The sequence below is a fragment of the Cimex lectularius genome, unplaced genomic scaffold, assembly GCF_000648675.2.
Source record: "Cimex lectularius strain Harlan isolate CLEC.00 unplaced genomic scaffold, Clec_2.1 scaffold253, whole genome shotgun sequence".
Lineage (NCBI taxonomy): Eukaryota > Metazoa > Arthropoda > Insecta > Hemiptera > Cimicidae > Cimex > Cimex lectularius.
The window spans coordinates 248,584-270,515 of NW_019392814.1; the positions used below are offsets into that span (position 1 = coordinate 248,584).

The 21,932-nt window shown below is 37.0% G+C and overlaps 1 protein-coding gene and 1 pseudogene across 5 annotated transcripts in view; one reads left to right on the plus strand and one right to left on the minus strand.

Moving 5' to 3' along the window:
- The window catches only part of LOC106673046, a 275,216-nt gene that overhangs the window by 247,540 nt on the left and 5,744 nt on the right, over positions 1-21,932 (plus strand). For all 5 annotated transcript variants that reach the window (XM_014404963.2, XM_014404966.2, XM_014404964.2 and 2 more), the window contains one exon: positions 18,649-18,732. The gene's annotated coding sequence lies outside the window, so the exon portion shown is untranslated. The remainder of the gene's footprint in view (positions 1-18,648; positions 18,733-21,932) is intronic.
- On the minus strand, positions 20,452-20,937 carry LOC106673045 (annotated as a pseudogene).

Below are 21,932 nucleotides of genomic sequence, written 5' to 3' on the forward strand. Positions count from 1 at the left end.
CTTATGAATTTTCCCTCCTTTTTGCCATTTTTGAGAGGTTGAGATGGAAAGTTGGTGTCCGAGTGAATCGAGTTCACAATAGCTCAAGTGGTAGAGCAGCGGCGTATCAAGCCGAAGGTCGTGGGTTCGAATTCCGCTCGTGCCATTGACTTTTTTATCTCAACTAAAATACTTAAATAATTATAATATATTAATTGGTCAAGCGGACCACGAAATTAGTGAATCAAATAAAAATTCTCTCCCAGCAGAGTATCTGACATGTTATAACATATATTGGTTTTAAACGTTTGGACGGTTGGAAAAGAAAACAATTGGTATTTAAAACTTATCATTTGCTTACACGGTTGTTTAACAGCTGAACATTTTTGAGGGTTCGTTCAATGGGGTCAGACAATTACATCTACATCTCTGACCGACCCCCATGGCTAATAATATGAGAACAAATGCCGTTTGTTTTTGTTTTTTGGTTTTTTAAATACAGAATTTCAAACAAAGAATTTTTGTTTCGAATTCTTGTTTTGTAAAAAAGGAAGCAAACCAACACATCGCACGGAATGATCATACTTTCCGCGTAGGCAGCCGAAGCTGTGATGGTCGAAATGATAATCTCCTAAAACTGCGTTAACCAGTATTTGAAATAGAGAAATGATGAGGGTAGAATTAAATTTGCGGCGTGGGAACGGTGGCGCAAAATTTACGAGGCCTGGTACAATCAGTGTATTTGCATGTTTCAGCAACCGGTTGATCAATGATCAGATGCTCTTAACAGTTCGTCTATTTAAAATTAATTCCCCCTATTAATATAGAACCAGTTAAAAGACAATTTGGTAGCACATGCATAATTAATGTAATTTGTGCCGTGGTTGTGTTCAAATTTGGGCTTTTACAATAGTTGGAAGATGTGTAAACCTTCTTACTAGTAAGCGGTCCTTAGAAAATAAACATGCCGGTTGTATTTGCGCTTTGTTCAAGATGAAACCACGAATTATTAATGTAGATAATACCTTTGAGCCAGCGTGTATTGGTCTGAAGTTGCAAGGAGTTTTGGCAATTTGTCTGAGGACATTGAAAGGTGTTGAAAGGATCGGATACGCTGGATATTGGATGGCTTCGAGTAATCCCACAGTTTCACTCCGTATGCCCAAAGTATTCGCAGTATGTAGTGTTAGTTGAGTTTTGACGGTCACAGACGTGAGTGGATGTCGGTATCCCCTCGCTGTTGATTTGCAGTGGAGGACAAGACAAATTTTTCAATAAATGTACTCTAGGTCACGATGGGAAAAAGTCACTATAGCTCAAGTGGTAGAGTAGCGGCGTATTTGGCCGAAGGTCGTGGGTTCGAATCCCGCTCGTGACACTGAGTTTTTTATCTCAACCAAAACCTTAATTAATTGAAAAGAATTTATTCGGTCAATCGGAACACGAAACCTAATGGTTTTAATAAGCAAAATTAAGTATACTTCACTAAAGCTCTCTGTGGCCATTTCATTTGTCGCCGAGAATCAAATAAATTACACGACACTTGAAAAATGGCAAAAAGGAGGAAAATTCAAAAGGTGGGGTTGAGATGGGAAGTTGGTGATAGCTCAAGTGGTAGAGCAGCGGCGTATTTAGCCGAAGGTCGTGGGTTCGAATCCCGCCTGTGACACTGACTTTATTATCTCAACCAATACCTTACTTTAAATATTATATACCATTAAAGACGGCGTTGAGATGTATAGGAAATCGATGTGCAGTTGAAGACAAGACTGTTTTTTCAATAGAATGTACACTAGTACTTCAGTCAGTACTGTCCTCCATTTTTTGCACCATTTTTTGATAAACTCCAAGTATTCTTGGATTTTAGAGCTTGGATAGGATGTAGATTAGAAGAGAGATTTGCAGTGTCATCTGAATAGACGACGATGAGGGAATGTGCTGGAAATACAGCAATGTAACTATATGTATAAGCATGAATGCTCTCTTTTGAGACGCGTGTATGTATCGGTCTCACATCTGAGTACTCGGTGTCGGAACTTACTCTGAAACGACAACAATCAGCTAATTATGATTCCAGGGTAAGGTCGTAAGGGGTTGGTAAGAAGGGTCTAAACGAATAAAGAATGCCTGGGTTCTATCAAAATCCTGGCAGAGGAAGCGGACTATGGTATAATCCCAAGGATTTGATTCGTACATAATATTACTATATCGCCGCATAGGTTTACAGAATGGTGTTGGAATGGATGGGGCTAAATTGTGTACAAGATGAAACTAAAATTTTTAAATTAAGATAAGAGATTCCAACAATTCTGGTAATACCTCTGATTTCATATTGGTTACATCTACCAGGATAGTAGTAACATAACCAACAGAATTACATAGTAAACAGCATATAATCATATTAATTTTTTATGTACTTCCACGGCGTCACGCGTGAGAACCATTTCATTGGGGTAGTTTACATTTACAAACATTTTTTTATACATTGAAATAAATAGGGTATCCGACCCTTGTTTGCCATGTTTAGGGTTCTGGGTTCGAATCCCGACAATAAGTTTTTAAAATGATTGTTATATGACAAAATTATTGTAAAGTTGTTTGACCTCTCGACGGGGTCAAACCCTCTTGGGGTTGGTAGTTGGGCGTTAACTTCAGGCCTCTTGCATGCCAGAAATTACTTAGTACGTTTTGAAATCAACACAAACATTGATCACTTTTCTTTCGCTTAATAAATATATGCTTTTCTTAAACAATAAAGAAAAAATCATATCATTTATCTGAGTCAAAGCAAGTTAAACAAGCATGGCAATTTTAATATGTATTTTCCTCGGTGATTGTTGTATATTATATTCATGGGCATGAACATAATATACATTTGCATATTTTTTCTAGGAACAGCTTTTGAAATTGCACTTTCTAAGTAAAATCTGGTCAGCACAGCAATACATTTGATTAATACCTTTTACCCCCTCCCTGCGCGATTAATCTTTCTTTAAAGATTATACTAGCTTAAAGTTGAAATAATAACAAACGAGTTTTATTATTTTTAAACGAATTGTGTCGACTAAATCTCGGTGCAATTCCTGTCAGATGGGCCTAACGTTAAATGCTGAAAGTTGGTGGTGATAAATTGCTAGTAGGACCTAAGAGATGACGTATTGGTGAGAAGACCTGTCAGATACGGCCACGACGAGGTAATCCCTCATGAACTGGTAATCCGCTCTTAACATTAAATGTTACAAGTACATTAAGAAAACTTGCTCCTCAGATGGAATTTTTCTCTATGCTCCCTATTGTTTAGAACGCAAAGCATTAATAAAACATCGAGGAATCAGTTTTTGAAGTGTAACTTCCTTACGCTCGGCAGAGTAAAATAATTCAGTCTGAGGAAGAAGGGAATGCTACTCTTACCAGACGCCGAAACTGTTTCTCGGTTTGGTAGGAGCAGAACTACTGGCTCAAATTGATACTAGACTAAAGCAGATTACGGGTAATTGCGATACTTTCGGAAACATGGCTGGATAATTATGAAAGTGTTGAATTGCACATTTTGACTGCATCGTTAAATTCAAACGTACTTTTTGTGGTAGCTGGAGAAGTTGCTGTTTATAAAAATTCCAACAAGCGCTTCTTTTGCACTTCATACATAAGAATTATCACGCTAAATTAATTAGTCCCTGTAAATAGCGCATGTTCAGTCGGAGAGAGCTGCTCCGTGCAATTTGTATGATGAGAACAATTTTAATAATTGCCATATATATATATCCTTTAATTGCTTTCTGAAATTTAATTGAAAAATAAACAATGATACCAACGTCTAAACTACTAAATCAGGAAGCACCATTGATGCCTTATTTAGTAGATACCTTGATAAATTAGAATCAAGAAAATTCATATCATATTTCAGTTATCATTAAACCAATATTCTCTTTTCTAAAATATGATGAATCATTAATGATTATAAATTGAAATTTGAATATTGATTCCAAACCGAGCATCTTCTTAAATGTAGTCTTTTATCAGGAAGTTTCACATCTGTAGTGTGTAGTGTGAGATGCACGTTTCTTTTTTCCACCATTCGCAAGGTTTCAATTATTTTTTCACATTTGATGAAAACGTCATTGATTAACCGAATTCTTTGAGAGAAAAGTTTACTTTTGATCTACTGCGATATTTTTGCTTGTTTTAAATCATAATGCAAATTTTAAACGCGAAGAAAAAGAAAATTAACGGTATTCACTATACAAAAAGAAATTTGCATTTAAAAATTAACGCGGGAATTTGGATTTAAAAGGAGAACGAAAACTCACTTCCTAAAATGTCCTAAGCACACAATTACAAACCTACAGTCAACGTTTATCTAAGCTTAATGACTGGCAGAGCAACAGATATTATTATGTACTTTGTATTCTGCGAGTCGTCTCTAGTGACAAATGACCGTAGTGAAAGAGAGTTCCACCACGTTTTACACACCTTTCTCACTTACGCATAATTTTATTTCGAGAAAAGAGAAAAGCGAGTCACACATACGAAATAAGTCCTCCCGCCCTTCCAATACAACCATGCAAATTAAAATATCTTTCTCTGCCAACTTTTGCGCCTTTTTACAATCCTGTTTCTGTAACGTACTCTTTATGTTTTGTTACTTCGTTAGTCTTTTAACAGAACCGTTAGCGTATTATCACTTATATTACTCCGTCTTAATCCTGACGTAATAACCCTAACATCTCAAAATATGGCAAAAAGAGGGAAAATTGGTCCGAGATGGTGTCCGAGTGGATCGAAGTTACGATAGCTCATATGGTTAGAGCAGCGGCGTATTGAATCAAACGTCATGGGTTCGAATCCCGCTTGTGACACTTGCTTTTTCATCTCAACCAAGACCTTAGATTAAAAGTATAATTAATTTAGTGATAATCATGGGCTTTCCTTTGAAGATCTGTTGATCAACAAAAGTTGAATGCGACAGGAATCAGTTTTTGTTCACAGGTTTAAAAAATGGATTAAATTTAGATATTTTTTTTTTTTTTTTTTTTTTTTGGCGTTATGAACTATGCATATTAGCCATGTGACAAATTCGTATATGTGTGTTCAAATTTGGGGGGTTATTGGGAAAAAAGGGCCAGGGGCAACGGTGGGAATCGAACCCACGACCGCGGCGTGAGAGTCTCTCATGCTAACCACTCGGCTACCGCGGTCCCCCTAAATTTAGATATGCAAACTATTATTCCTTTTTTTTATCAGTAATAATAAATTTGGCAATTTCCATTTCTTTGACTATAGAACTCAATACATTTTCCCTCGCATATTTATTTATTCTCACATGATCGTTATTATTAGGCCGCGGGGTTCATAAATCATACTTGACAACAACTTCTGTTTCAAAGATGCCACATAGCATTGCCTGTTTCCGAAGGAACATCTTAATTTTATTATTAAGATCTTAAAATCTTAATTTTCCATAAGCGAATCCGGTAATTTACATTTGACAATAGAACTAAGGTTTTCTCTCTAACCTGTATTTTTATATATATTCAGTGATTCCAAAGAAAATAATGGGTTTGATAAAATTGTAAAAGTTTTAGCAAACGGATTCACTATAGGTTGATGGTTGGTGTTGGTCCTCGGGTCGTGTTACTAATTGGGGTCTACACGTTTTTCTCCTTTTTGTTCGTTGTGAAATTTATGCTTGTTTATATTGTGTTTGGTTTGAGAACTTCCCATCTCAATCAAATTCAAAAGGTGTGGTTGAGATGGGAAGTTGATGTCCGAGTGGATCGAGGTTACGATAGCTCAAGTGGTAGAGCAGCGGCGTATCAAGCCGAACATCGTCGGTTCGAATCCCGCTCGTGCCATTGACTTTTTATCTCAACTGAAAACCTTATTTAATTGTAAATTATCATACATGTTAGGCAAAAGACGCCAAAAAAGCAAAAGCGGACCACGAAAACTAGTGAATTAATGAATAATAATGAATATATATGAAAAATAATTGAAATGTTTAAAGATTGGACGATATTGTTTGGCTACCTGTAAAGAAAAAGGAAGAAATCTTGAGAGGGTTATTTTGAAGCTGCTTTTCCTAGTGTTTGTGAACCGATTGTAAATTTCCGTTAAAAGACGAAACATAATGCATTGCCAAAACCAGTCGGTCTAGTAAAGAAAATCTGAAAAGACTCGGTCTTCAGCCAGTAAATTATTATTCAAATGCATCAATAAATCTTTCTGTTTTTAATTTCTCTTCGCATTAAATTGTAAAATTATTCGTGAGGCATTAAATTTTCACGCTTTTCAGCAATCGCCCTAGTTTGTGGAATGTCACAAAACTAAGATCGGTATTCAATTCAGAGTTTTCGCCATGGCATAGTTGTTCAAATAGACCAATTCCGGATCTCTATTTGAGAAAATACGTACCGGGTCGTCTGCATTTACCTCGACATAATTCCTTAGAAATTTCGAAGATTTTGAGGATATCCTAATCAGATTCGAATTCTGCGACTTTTTACAATTAATTTTTCATTTTCATTATACATTTCAACTCAGAAAGCATATCCACTTCTTCATTACAAAACGACAAATGTAACCTTACCATTTTTCGTTTATATTCATTGAGTTCATGAGACATATTATAATTGCGGTAACGTAAAATACGTGAATTACTTTAATGTAGGTCAACAGTTTATTACTACTCAGTAGTGTACTCGGTTTAGTTTCAATCGGAGCACAGGCGAGAAACAGTGGTCGTCGTTTGCGCAGTGTAGCGTTCCGTTTTTCGTCACGCTAATGATTTTACTCTACCGAACATCAAGAAGTTTCGCTTAAAAAATTGTTGGGGTCATAAATTTTAGCCCCTTAATCTCATTTTGTATATTCCTACGTACTATTTAAAAGAAAATCGACTGATATGTAATAACTGTTCTTACTAAAACACTTGACCATTTTATTGGCCTTCTGTGTTTAAACGTGGGAATATAATAAATATTAATTAGGATTTTATGTAAAAACACATTTTTCTACGTAACAAGTAACAAATTAGAATTACCTTAATATTTGATTTTTTATTTACGACCAAATATTTACCACTTACCACTTTCTTTCACTTATATATATCTAACATTATATATAAATATAAATTATTGAATTAAGCTACGAAATTTTCGTTTGTAAGGTATAATATTGAACAAAACCGGTTTAAAAAAAATTCTAAAAATATATTTAAAGTAAAGTTGGATCGGGCTCCCGAACTCTTGATAATGTTTTGGAAACATCTGCCGATCAGACGACAAACACAATACAACTTGAAGGTGAATTGAAATTTTCCCACACCCCTGTAAACCGACACGTGATAATGGTTCCCAAAAGCTGCAAGATCCATCCATCACGAATTATCGCTTCAGCTGGCCACCCTTAGGTATGAAGTGTGCAAAACACTAAGGAAGCCACACGCTGATTGTCCGATTTTGATGAAAAACGGATGTATTTCACTACCAAAAAAATAATTGGTTCGGTCCTTCACTTCTCGCTGTGCAAATAAAATAATTATGTTCCGAAAAGGCCCGTGTCAATTGTTTTCTGTATTTACGAAGGATTCATTCCCAATGCTACAGCCATAAAATTGGAATTCTCCACTTCAAAGAGTGGTGGCACTGCCTGTTGTGGCTGGAGAATACTCAGCGGGACCCCAAAGGGAAAAATGTTCTACCTGGCCTCAAACCATCAAAAACTGGTCATGATTATAAAAAACCGGAACGGGCACCATTCAGACTATCTACACCAAAAAAATAATCAAATAAAAATACACTTTATAAAAATTATCCGTAGGTGTTCTAGTTTAATTTTCGTTGATAATAACTTGAAAAAATGTTATAAATGTGTGGTGATTAGTGACCGTTAATCACAACACGACACGCAAAAATGGCACAATTACACAGAAGACTAACACTTTGAGCCCTGAAGATGATCTCAATAAAGATCGAAACGTTGGCACGGTAAAGAAAATGTTTTTCTGAAACCTACATCATACCAGACCGCATCTCACGATTTCTGAAAATTAAATGTTATAAAGTTTTTCCGATCCCTCTTTAGCAACACCCAGTGGGTAGTTGGACGTTAGCCCTCCCCTGAATGATACGAGTTACTTTGCTTTCCTAATAATAATAAAAATAAAAATAAACACTATATTATACCTAATCATTTAAACTAGATGCTCTCTCTATTTTTAACTAATGCTTCATTCGTTTTCTACAATTTTTTTCTTTTTTCCCTTAGGGCTACCACATTAGCCACACTACTAATTCTTAAGATTTATAACCTAATTTAATTGAGCCATGCAAGTAAACATGAAGTTCGGTTTTAATCTTACGTCTAACAGTAGTATTGGAATTGGATGGGTTAAGTTCCTAAATTACATTTGTTTAAACTAGCAGATTTATATTCAAAGTATTCCGTATCCTTTGAGGGCATTGTTTTAACCTCACAATTTAGCTGTCCGTCCAACGGAAAGGTTCCCACCTAATTAAGTTTTATGAAAAATTGAGAGGAGACACTTCCATTTAAAAATATGATTAATGGTAGGAAGAAATTCGTTCGAAGGGCAAAGGAACAGGGGAAGAGTGTATCTGTGAGGCAATAATCGAAAGGGGTAAATTATAATTGGAGTTAAATCAAGTGGACTGACTCGAACAGAGAGGTTCTTATACAGAAAGAGCCCTTTTAGTTGTTAATATCTAGCTAAATCTTGGCCGGCTTACTTTCTTACTCAAACTTATTAAAACTTAAGATCCGATAATTTGGCACAGTGAATTAGCTCGTTAGACAAATTTATTGGGATCATTTCATCCCAATTGTATTACCACCCATTGTTAAATTGTTGGCGTACGAATCGCATCCAAATAAAAGACATTTAGGCGAATTCTTAGCAAACAGCCAAGTCAAATATATTCTCAGTGTGGCATGTAATTTATATACTATTCATTTACCTTATGACATTCGGTAAATTAGAAATTAAAAGTCATTCTTGTTTTTTGTTTTAGACTCACACGTCCTTACTTTATCTTTCCCCATGGAATGTAGAGCTTTGCCAAAATTAGACAATCACTGCTAACAATCAACAAGCGATATTACTTTCTAGGGGTATATCATGTGATATTGAAAACGGACAATTACGCTACCATGATGAATGATGCAAACCCTACTCGACTGGGTTGAAAGAGACAGACAAGAAGCAGACATTGAAACAATACCAATACCAGAAATACAACGATTAACGTAGACGGAATTCGCAAGCCCGTGTTAATCTGGATATATTCTTTCAAATCATTTTATACATTAATTAAAATACATGGAAATACAACAGTAATCGAATTGTATGTTTGTTCATCGATATTTTAACTTAAATTGAGCTCGTAATTCATCTAACGAAAACCAGTTGCATTTTTATCAAGTATTCTTGACATTTTGCTTTCGGCATTTTATGAAAAAAAAGTTAACGTTGGTGTCAAGACGTTAACGTGGGACGTCAAGATGTCCCAAGCACAACCCATCCATAAATCCGTTTTAGTAGAACACTCGGGTTCAATCAAGAGCGTACCGTAAGCGAGCTCGCCGATTATGCCCTCCTTGAACGTAACAATCTAACATAAAATTCTGATAAGAAGGATAAAGCGATCAAGCTAGTTTAAATGACTACTATTTCTACTAATAGATTGCTTTGGGGGGGGGGGGGACTGAGGTCTCAAAGTAAAGCGTCGATACTGAATTCAACAGAAAATTCGGATCTGAACGACGCAACTAGAAGAGGGTGCCGGATGAGAAAAAGTTGTAAATAAACCGGAATTCTTTCAGGATTGTTCTAAAAATAAACAGCTTAAAAAGCGGCAAATAAAACTTTCCGTAGAATCAGCGAATTACCCAAATCGGTTAAGCAGTGTTCCAGATTGCAATGCGGAAACTTACTTTTATTTTTTAATATTAGGGAATTTAATTAAGTTGTAAATGAGAATTTGTGTATGTGTGCGTTTTTAATGAAAAGTAGAGAACAATTTAATCCGTTAGTATAATATCCATTATATTCTAATGTGCGACACCCTCCTCCAACATAATGTCTCAATGCTTTAAGTAATTTATACACACACACACACACACACACACACACACACACACATATATATATATATATATATATAGAAGTGCTATATATATTGCTATTATGGATTCACATTGATTTAATAATATCGATTCTAATTTATCTTTTCTGTTTCATAATTATTGTGTTTATTATTATCTGCACATAACAAGAGATTCTAACCGGAACGATCGCCTTAATGAAATCAAACTGTAAGTAAACTTCTTCTTTCTTTGAAATAAGATTTTTCGAAATTTGACATACATCCGAATGGAAAGAGAAGTAAAGGCGTTTGGATTCCTCGAATGCGGGACCGCCTCTGGGAGACAACCTCCAGCGCATAAATATGCATCGTAACACTCCCGACCGAGCAAACTTGCCCAATATTTTCCCAACAAAATGCTTTTTGTTTTATTCAAAGCGCTTGCATGGGTGAGTCTCTAAATAAAGAAGAATATCGAATAAGAGAGGGGGCAGGGGGGATGGTATTCAATTTGTTTACTGTTGGAAAATGCCGATTTAGATAGGATAAATAGGATTTAGAGCGTCCAACACGCTGCCGATGGTGGAAAGAAATTTGTGTCGGAGAACATCCCACCGACCGCATCTCATTCACGTTTTAAGGTGGCGATAAATCTGAAGGCACCGGCGTCTTGGTCTGTTGTGGGAAATGTGCTCGGGGAGTGGGGTTGTATAGCCTTATAACCCAGGAAGGCTTCACCTGAAATCCTCTTTGAAGGAAATACTGTAGTAGTGGCCGTAAAATGGCAACTGTTTAAATCAACCCGGCTTGATTATTAGGCAATAAATACATTTGTATTTATCACCCTTCGCCGGGAAAAAGTGAAAGCTCCTATTCTTATGAACAAAAATATAGTTCCTACTCATAGTTAGTTGTTTTCAATGATCTGGGTTTCAAGCTTATAGCTCATCATCAGTTGAAGGAATTAACAAGCACGTATAAGTGATCATTAACGTTTCAAGCCACGCTGCAATGGGCAGATTAACCCAACCCTGAGGTCGAGCAGCGATGAGTATTTACATGGAAGTGTGCTCTCCATAAATAATCATTGCTGTTTTCGACCGGCCGAATTCAGCCTTTTAAACCGTATTCACAATGAAATGTTCAACAGGAATAATTTTAGCCTTAAATGTGCTTCGTGTTATGATGGTTCATTATTAAACGATTCTCTGATAGTTCAAAGATTTAAATTATCAGTGTATTTGTCACATGGAAACAAGATCTATTGGTTTAAACATGTTTCAGGTTTACTCCATTTAATTTCCAATATTAGTAATACGTAATTAGATTTTACAAATTTTGTACTTTGTTTCATATTGCAGAAAAGGAAGAGAACCTTGCATTTCATGCGGCATGCCAATTATAAAAGGCTAGTCGGATAGCTCAAGCTTATTAGGCCTTCTATTCAAAGTGAAACGTGCAGTTTAGCTAAATTAACTCAGTATCACGTAACGGGGAATCTCAGGTCGGAATGAGACAAACACACACACTCATACCGGTTTAAACCTCCGGCATTTCCCATGTAAATGATTCCAATTAGCGTATTTACGTCTCCGGCTGTTCCAGACGCGGAACATTCACCATTTAATAGCGAACCAGACATTTGACACAGCGTACAATTCTAGAATGTTATCAAACAGAAATTTTAAAGTAAAGTTTGAACTAAACACGGTCGTGCTTATTTTAAAATTGTAAAAAAATCAATTAACTTACCAGGGTCAAAATGGAAATTTAGTACGTATGAACTTCACCAAATCTATCATCCCGGTGTTATTCAACGAAATAGTAAAGGTATTGATCAGTTAAGTAAATGTGAGCACTTAACTTGGTGAAAAATTCACTTTTCTTATAGTGGTCTTTAAGTGGTCTTTTTAATACGATAATCAATTATTAGCGTAGTTGGTTTGATTGAATGATTTATCAATCGGCTATATAAATTAATGTTTCATGGTCACACGCATTTCAAGAGCAATTAAGCATGTCAGAATTATGAGTTATATTATGCATAAAATCCGAAATTATGAGAACACATGATCACTCCGTTCAAACTCACAACTAAGCAGGCTATATGGTACTATTATTATACATAATACAACAGTTTAAGTATAATACTCACTATTATAATAAGGTAAAAAAGTTAAGTATTCTCAATATTAAGGAATTATTAGTTATTTTATCAGAGTGTGGGAGTCCAAAATCATCGGTAACGAAAGTTTTTATGGATATGAATGCTCAGTGTGAATTCTTTATATGGGTGTGAAAATAAGCCTATCTTTTATTTCTCCTTTTTTTTTTTTTTAATTTTGAGTACAGAAAATCTTTTTTACTTGGGGTATGAATAATCGATTTGCTGTTGATTGTCGATGATGTGATTGATTTCAACTTTAATATTATACCATTTATGTTTTAGTGATCAATTGACTAAGTTACTTCTTTCAGTTAATTATTCTTTTTACGTAAGGACTTGGTTGAGATAAAAATTTCTAATAATATATATATATATATAAAGTGGAAGGTTTATGGGCCGACAAACAGCTGAGGTCATCGCCGGCCCTCCGTGTGTATTCCTTCTATTTCCTGTCTTTCTCGCGTATTTTATATTGAACTGCACCCATTTGAGCATCTCAATCTGGTTACTGACTCTCTGCTTTTACTTGTATATTATGTCGTTATTTTAAAATGCTAGCCTCTTGTTAGTACCTCAGGTTGTCAATTTAAAAATAGATACACAACATACAATACATAACATATATATCGCTACAAACATAGAAGTCTGGTCACATTCACTCCCCCAGAGTACTCGATATTCCTCGGGGCGGGGTTAAACCCACTCCATTCGCGCTAATAACTTACTTTTACTCTCCAGACGTCACACACTCACCCCAGAGTACTCGATATTCCTCGGGGCGGGGTTGAACCCACTCCATTCGCGCTAATAACTTACTTTTACTCTCCAGACGTCACACACTCACCCCAGAGTACTCGATATTCCTCGGGGCGGAGTAAATAACCCCTTCCATTCACGCAAATAAATTACATTCATCCTAGTGTATTAACATAAACACCACACAAAAACTTCAGACACAACACAAGCACAGCACAAACACACATAAACTATATTCATTTGATCTTAAAAGAGGTTACACTGACAAAAAAATCCTCATAAGACCGGACAGTCAAGCAGCTATTAAAGCATTGGCATGTAAAAGAATTACATCATAACTAGTCAGTGAATGTATCCAAAATCTCCAAAACCTGGGAAAACACAACAACCTGATGATATCTTGGGTGCCAGGACACAGGGGAATTCTGGGTAACGAAGAAGCAGACAAACTGGCCAGAAGAGGATCTGCAAGACCATACATAGGCCCCGAACCTATCCTTGGGATAACAAAAACAAACATAGAATCCTCCATCGCAGAATGGATCCAAACAAAACAAAGAGAGAAGTGGATAAACTCTAGCGGTGCTAGACATAGTAAACTTATGCTGAAACAACCCTCACCAAAATTGGCAAAAACACTGCTGCAATTGGAGAGGGCAAAACTCAGAGGAGTGGGGGGGACTACTAACCGGTCACTGGAATCTGAGAAAACATCTACACAACATGGGGTATATACAATAATGATCCCATTTGCAGATTATGTAATGAGGAGGAGGAAACAGCCACTCATATCATCTTCGAATGCGAAGCAACAGCTCAATGGAGGTTTAACCTAACGTACGAAAAAGACTCAGGGAACCAAATTGCAGCAATAACAATCAATGACCTGATACTTCTGAGAAGAAGGATTGAGTCTATTGACTAAACTAGGGAACTGGGAAGGTACAATAAGCCAGAAGGCTGCGCTTCCGAGCATCCCTTCCACCATACCATACCATATACATTTGAAAATCCCTATAGCCCTGAGGTACCGGTACAGCGATTTGTGCCCGCTGCTGTGCCCCAAGACTACGCACAGGTCCGCTGATATTCCAAAATATTGCCTATAAACGTCGAGCCTTCTACAATTGAATAGGTGCTCGACTGTTACGCTATCCTTGCATAATGGGCACTTTTGCGGTCGCTTTCCTGCTAGAAGGTGCCCGTGCGTAATTCTTGTATGACCTATTCGTAGTCTTGTCAGTATGACCTTTTCCCTTTTTGACCCATTTTCCGTGAACCAGGGACCGACGTCTTTCTTAACCTGCCACAATTTGGCAGGGTTATTCCTATTTTTCCGAGCCCAGCGGTTTTTCCATTCTTCTTTTATCGTATTTGAAATTACTAACTTGAGATCCGCTGGGCGTATTAGTTGGGAAGCGTCGTGAGGTCCTCTGGCTGCTTCTTTGGCCGCCCTGTCTGCTTCTTCGTTCCCGGCTATCCCTATGTGGCCGGGAACCCACACCAACACGACCTTCTTCCCAACTGTGTCGATCCCTTTTAATTGTTGTTTTATTTTGTTTACTAATGGGTCCACGGAGCTTCTTCTCCTGAGCTTCTGCACCGCACTGAGCGAGTCGGTATAAATCACAAATGATTCTTGACGCTGACTTTTTATTATGCTCAGTGCGAGGGAAATGGCATATAGTATTCTAATATTATAATTATTCATAACAATCAGGGATAAGGAGAATTTAAAAAACACTCAATTCCTCGTCAGGCTTTCCATTAATATGTCACGGACCGGTCGCAGAAAATGTAGGAAAATACAGGGGACAACAACAGAGGTTAAGGTAGTAGGAGAAGCTATGATAAGGTGCGCCTGGCTAGACCCTTCACGTGAATCGGGGACTCCGAACAGGATTGAAGACTACTATGCCCTAGTAAATGTTTGCATGCTTTTCAAATCGTTGTTTGCCTCAATTTATTTTATAGCTCTTTTGATTTTGTAATTTCAATAGCATAGGAAATAATTTTATATTACTTTGATGTTGGGTACTTTATAATCTTTAAATTGTTCGGTTTAATTAATTTTTTATTAAGCGCTGTAATTACATTTTGCATCTGATATTATACTGAAAATAAAAGATTTGTGCTTAATAGTAACTTATTCGAAAATTTTGAACCTTCCTAATGGATTCCGTTCAGGATTTCTTGTAGTGACTTTCTGCCGCTAAACGAGGGGTGGTGTCACCCTCACTTTTTGAGGATGTCACTGTTTGTGTAATGGGGCGCATTGGAATGCTGGGTGGGGGATGGTCGAAGGAGGGGAGATGTTGGACTGGAGCTGGAGAAGAGAGGTCAGGTGTGTTCCAGACTCGTCAACGTTTGCTTAAGCGTAAAATACCTTAATTGAGTTACCACATGGTGAGTTGGGCGATTACACTGTAACGTGGTTGTAGACTGGAATTAGGGAACGTCTTGGTTTCGTTTGTAGTAACTTTGGTTTATATTGTATATATATATTTATGTCTTGTAAATACATTATGTTTTAGTTGGTTTATTTTAGCGAGTGTGTTTTATTTGTTTCATTTTAATTTCCCAGTACCCATCATTATCCCCGGTTAAGAAGTGTTGGATGTTTGTTTGTCGTGCCGTCGAAGGATCGACGTCACAGTGGTCACAAATATATCCCCTTCAAACAACTAGTTGAAATAATTCACAGTTACCAAATGTAAACTTCTACTTATAGTGTTTAAAATAATTGCTTCAACTATAATGAATTTATGAGTTTAGCTAAAGAGAGTGGATGAGATCTACCACCCGTTCAATTTGCATTACAATTGTTATTAATCATTATAATTGTCGATACTGAAACCAACAGGTAATTATCACAGTTTTAATTCGGCCTGTTAAGAACAAGTTGATATATTCTTTCGTAATTTTTTTATAGCGAAATATGTAGTCAATGCAATCAGTCATAACCATGATTATCAATTTTACTGATTAAAATAGCATTTTAACGTAAAACGAACGATCAGAATCGAATATATTAATAAAAGTTGATTCTAAGAACTTACATCTTATTTCCGTCCAAAATAAAGTTTGATTTTTGTCGGGTTTGAGACATTTAGCCAAAAGGGCGCGCTGTGTCCTCTCTTCCTCTTCGAAAGGAAGACGGAAAGCCTGGCTTAGATCCAGTGAATCTATTGCGAGCCCTTTCCTTGGCAAAGGATCCGCCTTTTCGTTAATTTCAGCGACCTTGTGACCAGAAATTTATCAAAGCACGAACCCATAACATCTAAGACATAGACATATTCCTCGGGGACTAGACATCCTCAGAAATACTTAAATTAATAATGTAGTTTAGGCGGGATCCAAAGAGTAAGTCCTTTTTCAGACGAGGCGTGTTGGTTGATTTTGACGAAGTTGTCTGGTTGACTTTCAAATAGTCGACACACGTTTGTTGGCTGGGTTCAGACTTTCAACTGCTCTTCCCAACAGGAGTCAGTACGATGTTGGAATCCGAAGAAGCAAGAGTACTTCTTGTGGTCTTCTGTAAGAAGAAAGCTAAAAAAATTAGTTAGCCTAGTTGAAGAAAAGTGGGTCCATGGGGTTACAAAATGGAGAAACGGGTACTTTTTCACACTACTGACGTGCCACTTCCCTCCAAGCTTAATTCCTTTTATTTCAACCCTCAATACTTCATGTTAAACTGTTCCACATTGAAACAGCAGTTGCAACATTTTCTATAGTAATTGCAGAATGAGCGGGTTTTAAGGAGTGTTGCTGGGCAGTAAATGTTTTGAAACAGTTTTGTTGGGTGGCAGCAGAAGCAAGTGCCGCTAACGTTCTCATCACCACAGGTTGACGGGTTGACTCAATTTAAAGACACTAATAGGCATCCGTCCTTCACGCCAGTCGCCTAGTTGAGTCAACTGAATTCAACTATGGAAAGCGTTCCAACTCAAATTTCAATATGGAACAGTTTATTAGACATTGGGATTAATCCCCAATATGGTACATGAGGGGTAGTGAATATAATAATTAAAAGATGTGAAGCTTGAAGGGACTCGGTTTATTGCAGAAGAGCAAGCACAAGAAGTGCTCCTGCATCCTTGGGTAGTAACAACGAACTGAACTACCGCAGGGAAGAGAAGTTAAGTTAACAAAGTTGCCTGGTGTGAAACAAGCCAAGAAAAGTCTTCACATGGCCGTTACTAGTTGAAGTCAACCGGGCATTTAGTTGAATCAACTAAAACCACCTCGTGTGAAACTAGCCCTCTATCATACGAGGCGGTTTCGTTGATTCAACTAAGTTACCTGGTTTGGTGTGTGAAGACTTTTCTTGTTCTATCATATCTATTTTCGCTTTTTTTGATTGTATTACTTACCCAAGCCAAGTAAGTATCTTTTCTGCACGTACATTTAAGTATACCGAGCTATGACTTTCTTGTCAATTAAACTCATTGAAAACAATATTTCAGCCATTTATTACTACCAATTTTTTATTTCACAAAACTTTCTAACTGCGTAAGGAAATTTGAACAAGAAAACAATTCAAACCTTGATTTAAAAAAACGTGTAGACGATAAATTTGCTGTAGCTGACGAACTCTCAACCCCGTTTGGTTTTCTCTTTTCATCATGTTTATGCGTCCCAATGCCATAAACATACAAAATGGCGTATCAGTGTAATTATCGGCGAACTCCTGTGTTTAAGAAAACGCACATCGAGCCTGAAAGGCGTTTTGATAGCCTGTACCAGGTCTGATCAATACTGAAACAACTAATTAAGGTTTTTAGTTGAGATGAAAAAAAAGTTAATGGGACGACAGGGATTCGAACCCAAGACCTTCGGCTAGATACGCCGCTGCTCTACCACCTCTACCGTGGGTTTGAATCCCTCTCGTGCCATTAACTTTTTTTCATCTCAACTAAATACCTTAATTAATTGTCACGTATTAATTGGTCAAGCGGACCACGAAAGCAGTGAATTACTGATCCAACTGTTGACAATATTCATCACATAAAAAGTCAGCCGGGAAAATTTTGTAAATCAGTTTATTTTTTAGTCAAAAACATTAAAACAATCAAATTTGACAGTATGTACAACATATGTCCTAACAATGCTGTATAACAATTTTCATGCATGTTTACCTAATAAACGTTAGGTTCAGAAAATCCAGCATCGTGTTATGATTAAATGTGCTACAATTTTTGCAAGTATATCTGTAACAATAATGAAATGTCAACTTGTAATTGTCATTTTATGACACATATTTTTGGTTGTAATAAAGAGCATAAAAATTCTATTGCACTAGCACTCTAAGTACTGTCATAAAATACCCTCCTTCTNATATATATATATATATATATATTTATATCGCGCGCACACAGTTATTCTCTTTCGGTCTGTGGCTGTAAATGCACCTCGTTAATACCATTTAGCTAACACGACAAGATAACAGTGTCAACTTACAACGGACTGATAACTAAATATTTCAGAACCGATTTTTACGACCGAACTACAAGTTGACTAACCCGGTAAATAACAAGAGTAGTATGTTTGTTTCTACCCAGATAATTTTCTTGTGTTGTCTTTTTCTTTGGTTTAATAATTCATAGGATTGAGTTTGATTTTCTTATTTGTTTGTTTTAGGAAAGTGTGGGACCCAACCGGCACGTGATATCATTATTCGCAGGCGTCGACTTATCTGATGCCAAAGTTCACCTATTGATCAGGGTAAGTTCAATAATGAAAAATTCTTTTATTGATAAATAATAAAGCGTCGATATTAGCTTTGATTTTGATCTAATTTAAACTTTGCCCATTTTCTTCATTTGTCTATCCTCGCTGGGTTGGTCTAACAGGACGCATTTCGGCATTTCGCCATTTTGATAGACGTGTTTGTTTCTTTTGCCTGATGAAGTATTTAATACTCGAAATCTGGATAGCTGCGCAAAACTTCTCTGAGTAGAACTGTATTTTCCAAAAAGTGAATTGCCATACTCACCCCACCTCAAACTATCTCTTTGGAGTTCGGAAATGTGTTGCAAATGTGTTTTGACTATTATCAACAAGTGTTTCGAGTGTTGTACGTAAAACAGGAGAATATAATGTTAGGAAAACATTCTTCGATCTGTTTTTATACGTAGTACTTAAACGGGTATTTCAGTACTGATTTTCAATTGGTTGGTTATTTGTTTATACCGCAAGTGGTCGCATTTAAGAAGGGGGATTTAAACAACAATGCTTTGCTTAGGCTGATTGCACTTATCTTTTTAAATGGATAGATGTTAGCAAAATGCATCACACTGACTTATTCCACACTTATTTTCTACTATTGAAAGGAAAATAAGAGCGCCATATGTAAAAATCTAAGAAGAAGGGTGTAAAAAAGCTTTATTAAAAAGCGCTGATTTCAACATAACTCTCATATATAATCAACTTGACGCAATCATAAAAGTGTGAAGGCCGTTAGACATTTCGATTAACAAACTCATCGACAACGTTACAACCTGCGTTGAAAATCGCTTAGGTATAAACACGACGGGGCAAAAACTTAAAAGCATAAAGTCACCGTGCTATTAAACTTTAATCTTTCCGCCGCCGAAGACATAATCCTGCTTTCACGTTGTACAGTAACTTTATTCCTCTTGGAAAAGTTCTCAGACCTCCCTTTTTACCAAACAATGCATAATATTATATTCCGTTAAAAAGCGAAGACGTTTCATCTCTGAAAACTGCATACGCTCTACATGACGAATTAGTACAAAGCGAGACTATGTTGTTAATTTGTTTGGATTGTAAATCCAGAATATTAAGATGTCCCCATTTATATTTGATCCCTGTACACTCAAAGGCATAAAAAGGACTCTCATATTTTGTCGTTTATTTCATACTATATATATTTTTATCGGTATTTGAATTACAACATACTTATTTTAATGTAAATCAAATTAAACGAGATCCGAAATTCATGAATTTTAATAAAATTACATATTTAATTATGATGGTTTGAAAGAAAATTCACCAAAACACCAGTCTCCTAGGCGACGAATAAATAAACGATCGTATTTCGTATTGTCAAGCAGAATCCCATTCTTCAACAAGAGCGGTTTGAAGTTGTTCAACGCTTGTTGGAGGCGGCGAACGATTCTAACCCGTCTTTTTATCATGCCCAATATGTGTACTGGATTCATGTCAGGAGAACGTGCTGGCCATATTGTGGGCATTTTTACATCCTCTAAGTCATGCGGTCGAGCGTTATCATGCATTAACACGAACTTGTCACCAATAAACGGGGCGAATGGGACTACAGTTTACAGAAGAACTTACTCAATGTACCTTAGTGTAGTCAAAGATCGATTCTGTGTCATAATCAGTTCGATACGGGCATGGACGATGATCCACTCCATACCATAACTTTTGGTGACGGGAACAGGCTGTGACTGTGTACTGTTATTGCAATAATGAGGAGTAGTATGCGCTTCCATGCAATCTTGCGTCATGAGGCTTCATCTCTGGTTTAGGATGTCTAGTTATTACTTGCCCCCTTTTCCTTGCCACGCTTCCTATGCCAGTCATTGGCGCATGCACATTTCCCTCTTCTAAACTGCTTTCTGTAACTAGAAGCAAATTTGGTGACTCAATGCCCATTTTCGATATGATAATATCAGCCGCAAATGTGAAACCAGCAACAAGTAGAAACCCAACACAGGCTGGAATGAAGGCATATGGCCCTTCAGACATCTCAATTGCAGGGGCTAACAGAGACCAGTAGGAAGCAGCAGTCATGACTCCAGCTGCAAAAACTAAACTACCGTCTAGTAGCTTTGGCTGGGTCCCTTTGAAAAATACTACAGTCAAGGCCCCCGCTGCAGTGACAGCCCATGTGAAAAGAGTTCCAAAAAGAGCCTGGACGAGTGGAGTGTAGCCTTCCAACATAGCGAATTATTGTACAGGAGCTACTTTCAGAAAACCATATCTGAACGGAATATCAGTCCTTCTTCGATTTTTTCGGCGTTTTTCAATAACTGTACACACGGCCAGATGTTTACACTCGTCCGACTTCGATGTATTCGCACTTCACATGGCCGCTGTTACATTTAACTGGGGGGGGGGCTCTCCGTTTGACAACAGTCTCGACTCCCAACAGGCTGTGACTGCATGGCCCATGAAGCTCCACGGCTTCTGCACGCAGCGAGCTGCTTGCTTATTTGCGAATGGTCGCATCCCGTAGTAGAGAACAGAGACTAGGCTATTCTCAAGAAGCCTTCTGATGACTGTTTGATGAGATTTCTGATGAGCTCACTCACTCAATTTCAAACTGTCGGTAATGTAAGGACCGTTGGAGTTCATTACGTATCAAGGAAGCCGTTAACTCACGATTCTTTTGTTATCTTCACGATATTCTTTTGTTGGTAATAACCAACCTTTTAGATTTCCCTGGCACAATGTTCAATAGCCCATCCTCCACTTGAAAGACAGTGGCATATTGCTAAAGGAATGTATAAATTCCAGTCCTGGGTTTAGGTTCAATGGGAAACTACAACAAATTATTTATTGATTTCTTGCAAAAATACCACATATATTCTTCCTCTTTCAAAATGTATTGGGAAATAGGAAAGGTACTAATTTTAAGACAAAATATCGACAAGACGGACCAACTATAAAAAAAACGGAAAACTAACATGCGAATGCGGAGTCAAATACATCGGACAGACAGGCAAAAACTAAAAGTCAAATAGATATATAATAGATAAACATGTCACGATTGCTCAAGTAAATTTGTATAAAATCCAGAGGAGTTATGGAGTTTCAATGGGAACATCAGACATCGGCAAAAATTTGCCGATTGGTGAATCCAGACCAAACATGTCCATTTTTAATGCTCCATTCGTATATAAGAGCTTTAAAGTGTGCTTAAAATGAATCCGATT